Source organism: Eurosta solidaginis, chromosome 1, assembly GCF_040869045.1.
Source record: "Eurosta solidaginis isolate ZX-2024a chromosome 1, ASM4086904v1, whole genome shotgun sequence".
Classification (NCBI taxonomy): Eukaryota; Metazoa; Arthropoda; class Insecta; order Diptera; family Tephritidae; genus Eurosta; species Eurosta solidaginis.
In genome coordinates this window covers 221179372-221188246 of record NC_090319.1, presented here as the reverse complement: position 1 = coordinate 221188246, position 8875 = coordinate 221179372, and the positions used below count along the sequence as shown (strand labels likewise).

General features: G+C 35.7%; 2 long non-coding RNA genes across 6 annotated transcripts; one reads left to right on the top strand and one right to left on the bottom strand.

The window, feature by feature from the left end:
* The first annotated feature begins 353 nt into the window (after positions 1–353).
* On the top strand, positions 354–4603 carry LOC137237026 (uncharacterized). Of its 4 annotated transcripts, none has more exons than XR_010948763.1 (4): positions 354–426; positions 514–562; positions 622–2452; positions 2517–4603. It is a non-coding gene; the product is annotated as an uncharacterized lncRNA (long non-coding RNA). The 4 variants fall into 4 exon arrangements; XR_010948761.1 differs by having other exon boundaries at positions 360–562; positions 622–1472; positions 1529–2452; positions 2517–4602; XR_010948762.1 differs by having other exon boundaries at positions 360–562; positions 622–798; positions 1529–2452; positions 2517–4599.
* Positions 4604–4913: 310 nt separating this feature from the next.
* LOC137237027 (uncharacterized) lies at positions 4914–6532 on the bottom strand. Of its 2 annotated transcripts, XR_010948765.1 has the most exons (4): positions 6458–6532; positions 6254–6391; positions 6037–6193; positions 4916–5977 (listed from the first exon to the last, which is right to left on the bottom strand). It is a non-coding gene; the product is annotated as an uncharacterized lncRNA (long non-coding RNA). The 2 variants fall into 2 exon arrangements; XR_010948764.1 differs by having other exon boundaries at positions 4914–5977; positions 6254–6488.
* Positions 6533–8875: the final 2343 nt, after the last annotated feature.

Genomic DNA, 8875 nt, shown 5'->3' with positions numbered 1-8875 from the left:
CAAGCACTACAGAAAACAAAATTTCGTTTGAAGAAGAGATAAATTTTAGCACGCAGTCGAGAAAACGGCCCTAAGACGATATTTGGTGAAAAAGTTATTGGTGACGATTAAGTAATCGATTAGGTAACGAGTGCCTGTCTTGTAGGGTTATTGCTGTACAAATCAGCCAACAAGCCTACAAGACAGGTACCCGTTACCTAATCGATTACTTAATCGTTACCAATAACTTGGTCACCAAATATCGTCTTAAAGCCAAATTAAACTTCCTTAACCCTAACGCCATAGTCGTAACCATACCCATATCCATAACCATCTCTATTGTGATCGATTAATGATGCCATAACCGTAAACAGCTGACCATTGCTGTCACGAGCTGCGAATGTTTTGTTTATAAAATGTGATTGTGCAAAGTGATTGCAAAATTTGGTAATTTTTAATCAAAATAAAGTAAAAGAAACATTTTTAATAGTATTTTTATTAATATTGCAACAAATTGGGTGCATATCTACATAGTGAAATAATTAGGTGGTGAATAAAGCCCCATATCTACACGTATCTCAATGTGAGCTGTTCACATATTAAAAGTTTAACAAATTAATAAGGATTTCGGTATTCTTACAGATTTAATTAAATATAGCACTACATATAGGCGAAGATTTTGTATATATATTTGAGTGCAAGGACGTGAACTTAACCGTAATTATCTTCAAATAAAACACGGAAACTGCCACACAAAACCTTTTTGTGCTTAGAACCGGCTGCCGTGGGAAGTGCATTAATACTCTGTCGTTATATTTGGTAGGATCTGTTAGGGATTGACGGTTGACCATATATACCAAAACCAGCAAAGCGGTTGCATATCCTGAGGTGCTCTTACCTTTTGGTCTGATGGTCGACCAATTGCTTGATCTCGGCATTGAGAGCAATGATTTTTGGTAAAAGTCTAGTTGACCAAAAATTTCGAGTGAGGTGTCAAAAGACGCGTATTAATTTCGAGAACAATAATCCTAAGGCGGAAAAGAAAAATTGTATCTCTGTCCGGAGATATTTGCAGTTGAAGATGGCGATTTCCATGTGTTTGTTGTTGTGTTTGTACACACAAGAAAAATTGTGCATCACCGTGGCGGTAGCCACGGTTATACCACACACCCGGACTTGGCATGGCGTAGCCCAGGGTTATTTTTTATAAGCGTGGCCGAAGACCGCCAACGCAGAAAGGTGTTCTGCGCAAAATAATATGGATCCCACCCCCGGTTTCGGAGGTACCCGCGGGTCTTTTTTCGGTTTTTCGTTAATATCTTTTGAACGAGTTAATATTTTTATTTTCCGCCTTCGGATTATTAATACTGATGTCAAGACGCGTCGTTTGACACCTCTCTCGATATTTTTGGTAGCGTATTAGCAGTCGACCCCTCAACTAGACTATTACCTAATTTTCTTGGTGTGGAAGAACGTTTATCCATTACACTTCAGTAAAAAATTTTCAGATATTAGCATCGTATATTGTATTAATTAGTATTATTTTTAGGTACTTGGCACATGGTATTCCTTTCAAAAAATAGCTTGGAGCCACTGTGAGGATGATTGTGTTGGAGACTTGCGAGGCTATGTGGAAAACGCTTTCCCCAATATATTTAAGTGAACCCACAGAGCAGCAATAAAAAGATATAACAACTGACTTTCCCAAAAGTGGAATATGCCAAATCGTGTAGGTGCTATTGATGGAAATCACGTTGCTATAAAATGCCCTCCGAAGTCAGGATCACTGTTTTTCAATTATAAAAAGTTTTTCAGCATCGTCTTGTTGGCAGCATGCGATGCTAAATACCAGTTTACCGCTGTAAGCGTAGGAGCTTATGGAAGTCAAAGAGATGGAGGCATTTTTCATGCATTAAGGTTTGGAGAAGATCTGTTGGAAAATCGATTACCACTTCCACCAGATACTCCTCTTCCATTATCGCCACAACCCTTTCCGCATTTCTTCGTTGGAGATTGTGCATTTCGCTTAAAAAAAAATCTAATGAAACCATATCCGGGAAAGAATACGACAAGGTAACAGCGAGTTTTTAATCACAGACTGTCGCGGGCCCGCCGCGTTATAGAAAACGCATTTGGAATTTTGACTGCGCGATGGAGAGTATTGAAAGCCAAAATGGAGTTTTATCCTGAAAATGCGGAAAAAATCGTTTCGCATGTTTAGTGCTGCATAATTTCATTATGTTCCACGATACTAGTCGGTGGTATTGCCCAGAAAACTACACTTGCGGAGAAGGGGCGGGTGCAGAATGGAGGAACGAACTAAGAACTTGTGGAGGTCCGCTGCGGACAGTACACTCATTTCGAAGAAGGGGCCGAAATAGTACATACGAGTATTGGGAATACCTTACCAACTACTTTATGACCGATGGTGCAGTAGCATTTCAAAATCACATCGAGTAATATATTTCAGGAGGTAAGAACGCAACTTATATACACTTGTCTAGAAGTTATTTCACATTTTGACTACCTCCTTATAGATCATTTAGGCGGAAGGCGATACACAACAAAACAAAGCAACAACAATTGCTGCTGCACAAACACAATGCTGCTACAAAATCACAAGCTTCTCAAATTATTTTAACATAGAATAATATAATTTATTTCATTTTTTTCTGTATACATACAGTAAAGAACGATATTGAAACAATACTTCATATATTTTTAAAACATATATTATGGTTTTTTATATATAAAGTTAGTTCAAATAATTTCACTAAATAAAAAATTGGTAAAAATTGCAATTCTGCTTCGTGTATATTAAATAGAGCATAATATAATACCAAAAAGTTTGTATTTTGCATTCTTATTATAGTTATGCACTTTAGTGTTTACGCATATTAATATTTAGTATAAAATGGAAAGTGCAAAATTCAATTTAAATATTTTGCCGGAAAACGAAAAATTGAATTCAAAATTTTGAAGGAAAATGAAAAAAGTCTGCACTTTCATAAATACGCAAATTTAGTTCATATAAATAACTTTAAAAACCCGTCACGAACTTTGAAACTTTTTGAGCAGAACTTTTAAAAAATCTCTTGTATGCAACTTTGTTTCTTATTCAATTTTGTTATAATAATGTGCAAGTTAGAAAGTGTTAAATTTTCATCCCCTAATGCATGAACAAAAATTTACGTTTGAGCTATTACTAACCAATAGGCAACAAAGCTGCATACTCAAAGATTACCTAAAAATCAATTCTGGCAATGTGTAAACTTTGAAACTTTTATATACGTATTAGATTTTTGTTATAGATTATGCTATATTTTAAATGAATATCAGTAATAACACATACAGCTGTGAATACGACAATAGCAGTGTTGTGGAGAATTTATATTGGCAACGCAGTGTGAATGCGCCCTCCTGCTTCTGAATTGCGACCGTGCGTAGTTGAGTTACATTGCCCGTATTTAGCAACCCTGGCGAAACGGCACCGTTTTCCATTTTATTTCCTTAAAATAAATTATAGTTCTCGGTCGTATCAGCAGCAGGAGCACGCACAAAAGCGTAAGATTAAATTTTAATGTTATGTGATTTGTATTTAACATTTTATGTACGTCATATTGTTCCCATAGGAAATAAAACAACATTGCATCGTACGTGTAAGTGTTTTTCATTGTTCTTATTTGGAACTCCTGCAAGATCGGGAACAAACTAGCAGTCTGAATTATAAACGCTATTTTTTCCTTTTATTTATTTTCGTTAATTTTAGAAATAACTTCAATGAATTGTATAACCAAACACATGTAAGCTAATTTCGAAAACATTTTCGGGAAAATGCGAAAATTCGAAAGGTGTTAAAAAATCTTCATGCAAATTTCAAACTTTTATTAAAGTTTTCAGAATTTTTTTAGTATGAACTTTTGTAATCCAATCAATTTTAGTATAACAAAGGGCATGTTTGAGGTCTCTCAAAAATCGCATTAATTTTTGCCAATTTTTTTTCAAAGAGTGTTTTAGATTTCCTTCCATATAAATATTTACTCTTTGTTTGGAACCAAATCTAAAACACTCTTAAAAAAAAAATTGGGAAAAATCAATGCGATTTTTGAGAGACTTCAAACATGCACTTTGTTATACTAAAATTGATTGGACTACAAAACTTCATACTAAAGAAAATTCTGAAAACTCTAAATAAAAGTTTGAAATTTGCATGAAGATTTTTTAACACCTTTCAAATTTTCGCGTTTTCCCGAAAATGTTTGCGAAATAAATTTACATTTGTTTGGTTATACAATTCATTGAAGCTATTTCTACCATTAACGAAAATAAATAAAAGGAGAAAATAACTGATAAATACATCAGTAATTTTCACTGCTGTTTTAGTGCTCGCAACTGTACATCAATATATGTTACGAATAAAACTATTTTCACTATTAATATGCGCAGGTGTTTACAAATCTACTATTATAAAAATTTAAGTTCTTATGTGTGTTTCTTTGTTACATTATCACAATTCAATAGTCACCATATTACTCGAATTAACGTATTATTATATTAGGATAGGTCAACTTTCATGTTACATGCAACACAACATATAATATATTAATAAATAAAGAAATTAATGTATCACAATTCGATTTTCAATCTACATTTTGTACTTTCTTAGGAATTTCAAATATATCTACATACAAAAATTATTGCAACATTTTATCAGTTATTTGTTTCTTTTATTTAATTTTATTAATTTTAGAAAAAATTTGAATGTATTGTATAACGAAAACTATGTAAACCAATTTCAAAAAAGTTTTCAAACAAATTAGAAAATTCAATAAGTTTTTGAAAATCTTCATAAAAAATTAAACATTTTTACTTGGAATTTAAAAAAAATTTTGAGTATGGAGTTTAGTAGGTTAATAAATTTTAGTCCAACAAAGTGCAATATTGAAGTGTGTCAAAAGTCAATGGGAATTTTGGCAGACTTCAAAATTGCACTTTGTTAGACTAAAATTCATCAACCTACAAAACTCCATACTAAAAAATGTTCTAAAATATCCAAGTAAAAAGTTTGAAATTTTTATGAAGATTTACAAAAGCTTCTGGAATTTTCTAATTTGTTTGAAAACGTCTTTGAAAATGGTTTATCCAGTTTTCGTTATACAATACATTCAAGTTTTTTCTAAAATTAATAAAATTAAATTATAGAAACAAATAACCAATAAAATGTTGCAATCATTTCTACTACTGCTTTTTTGAACAAAACTGTACATCCATTTATACATACAGTTTGTACTTTCATTAGGAATCTCAACTAAACATCCCGTGGCATATTTGTTGGCAGAGGTGTCGGGTGACGGGTTTTGACCTCGGTATAAATAATCCAAGGCGAAAATTAAAAAGTTTATTTCAGGCAATAGATATTTTCAAAAACCGGTTTCAAATTTTCATGTGGTTGTATTTTTGACGATTTTGTTGTAGACCACAATTACGCAGAAATAATTTACATCGCGTACCCGGCGTTGGATCAGGCTCTCGATTTTGGCTCAACCGGGGGGTTGTTTGTTTGTTTCTGAACACCTTTTGATAGAAGCAAAATGTTTTTTTCGCCTTCGCATTGATCCCGCGGTCAAGGCCCGCCTTTTGACATCCCTCCCGACATTTTGGACGTGTTTTAGTGATTGTGAGCTAAAGTAAACAATTACCCATTTGTAGTGCCAGCCTTTTAGTTTTAAAATTACAAAAATGGCAATCACCCTACTGGTTGTCATACAAGTATTCCACAATATCTGCTTCGTTGTTCTCCTCAATCTGAGCTTGCATGACTATCTCAGTGCACCGTTGTCACCACCGCCTGATTTTTCTTCTTCAAACTTGATATGACGGACTTATATCGGCACTGTAATTCTCGCGGCGAGCCCTACACGCACATTCATCCCTAAAAGTGGGTGTATTTTTGCCACCTTCAACACTTCTGGTTATATTTTGAGAGCTATGCCGCATTCTGTTGTAATAGAAAATTTGTTCATAATCAAACATGTTAAGTAATTCCATTATACTTACGGTCGGGGTATAATGTGGGCTCTTAAGAACTGAAGACTCTCTAAGAAAACTCACTGCCTTCCATCAGACGCGCCACTTCCTGAAGTGTTTTTACTGCTCCTTATCTCTTTACTAAAACGCTCTCGTAAATTCCCCCATCGCCTTACTGCTACTGCCACTATTGGGAATAATCATACCTATGTACGCACATATTATAAGATTATTCATTTTTACTTACAATCCACACCTAAATTCTCTGCTATATCCTTCCAAGCGGCACTTTTTTATTTGCGTCCTTAAAATCCCGGTTTGCCTTGTCATAAAGGCATGGGAAATCGCGTACAAATTCAATTAATTTGCAGTCATCCATTATGATCTGCATAAACAATAAACGAAATTAATTTGTCTTTCAAATAAACGAAACAATAGAATTTTTAATTACACAAACAAAAAATCGGCAAACAAAAAAATTATACACACATACACAAAATGGCAAAAAAAAAATAGGCGAATGAACAATCAGCTGTTTGTGGATATGGCAGAAAACCAAAATTCAATTGGTTGGCTATGGTATGGTTATGGCGTTATCGTTATGGTATGGCACCATTAATCGATTACATTGATTTCCATAAGGTAGGTCCGATCAGCTGTTTTATCTGGTTATGGTTTTATGGTTATAATTCACCATTAATCGGGCCTTTAATGACTTTTAAATTGCTGTCGTGAAAAACGTAACGCATGCGCTATCTCAAAATAATGTACGTGTGACTCGCTTTCTCGCTCTTACCTATTGTGTTTTCGACATTCCTTCTCCCTCGATGTTATTTACATTTTTAAGTTACTTCATTAGGTATGTTTTCGTTATCGCTAACCAAAACATATGCAACAACAACAACACGGGTAACTGGCCTATCGGTTACCCGTACCGGTTACCTTCTGTCAATTCGCTTTTTATATGAATGAAACGCGTCCCTTTTGTTTAAATAATATTTAATTATGAATAAATTATGTATACAAATGGTTTTTACATATAATTTCCTTAATTTTCTAGTAAACCTTACATATGTGTGCATATTTATATGTACAAACTACATATGTAAAGACATAAACTCATTCGTAGTCGTGCCCTTTCTGAAACCATTTTGAGTTTCGAAGCTCACACTGATGGTGCTCAATTTTTCCTGCGCGGGTGGTGTTGTTAGTATCAGTTTGCATAGATATGAGTGTTGTAGATATAATACCGGAATATATGCAGCCCCATTTCGTGCTATCAAAGTCGATTTGCAGGTGATGTTGAGCCTTTGAACTTGACCCTTTCCCATAATATGCGTGGTAGGGCCTTATATGTGATACTAAAAAGGCCGAGGGACAGTTGTCGCAGTTTTCTTGTAGTTTGAGCAAATGTACGTTCTTCTTACAGCCACAGCTGGAATATTGCTATGCCAACATCGTCAAATCGAATTACCTAGAATGAAAAAGAAACGAATATCAGTAAGGATTGATAATAAGTTTTTAATATAACCGGAAGTGCTTAATAAATACAAAATACTCAAGGGGATTTCAGATAACCAGAATCAGGACCTGTAAAGTAAATTCAAGTGAACCTCCACCATGCCAAGGCATCTTCCGGTAGTGGGGGTACCCGAAGATTATAACAAGGGATAATTGATAGATGTTGATAGATAGTAAATTAGGCGTGCTACAAAAACAAAAACGAATAAATGCAGATGACTGTTTAATCCATTATGCGAAGCTCTTTGAATGGATGTGCAAATTGAAACGGACAAAGTACTGCTAAAACTGCTTTCCCCGAGTAACCCGGGAACGAATTGATATGACTACGTCTATTCTTCTTTAGCAGCAGTGCCGAGCACCAATTCGCTTTTGGACAGGAAAGTAAACGTTTGGTTGTCTGCAAGTTTATCATATGCCAGTACAGAACATACTCGTTTGCTGGATCTGAGCAGTACATCGAATGTTCCCAGATTTTCTGGGCTCAGCGAGGGTATCCTCCTGAATGGTGCATGTGTACCCTGATGCCTTGCCTGGCCGCTCACCCAACAACACCAGGCACGACGGAACTTGCCTTGCGGCACTCAAAGTGCACTCACGCTTCTCATGGCTCCAGCGGGTTAGTGGGCTTAGAGTATACCCGTGGTAGCTATGCCTGTCGTAAGAGGCGATTAAAATACCAAATTGATTCAAGGGGTTTTGTAGCGCAATCCTTTCAATGGATTGCCAGCGCAATATATAGCCTCTCCAACCCAATTGTCAACGTCACCTACCCGTGGCAAATCCTCTTTCTTTAACAGCCGAGGCTCTGGCGACCTCATGTTCCTTATGGATCTACATTTGAAGGCGCTTAGTTAGCTGAAATCGCTTACTTAACCGGTAGATTCTAAAGTAAAAACCAAAACACAAAATATAGGTTAGGTTGAAGTGGCCGGTTCATGAGGATCTCACATAGACTGAATGAGTCCGTAGTGTTACCAGAAATTTGTTTTAACGGCCAAGCTGAAAACCCTATAAAGAACCAGGACCTATGTTATAAAAAAAACTCCGCCCTCTTGACAAACACTAGAAGCTTCCTAGGACTTAAGCCACTTGCTGCTTCTAGATCTGACAGCTTTATCACTCCTAATAGCTGGAGCCTTAGCCTAGAAAGCGCAGGGCACGATATTTCTCAGGGGGCCCGGTATTTCTCGGGGGGGGGGGGGGGGCAGCGATTTAGAGGTACTAAGACATTTTTTTTAATTCAGGAGTCTTTAGTTGTTCCATGTGGAAATTTTAAGCCGAATTTCAAAAGCAACGAATATTGATAACGATTTTTTACCTGGTCCCTCGAACAGTGAGGAGACAA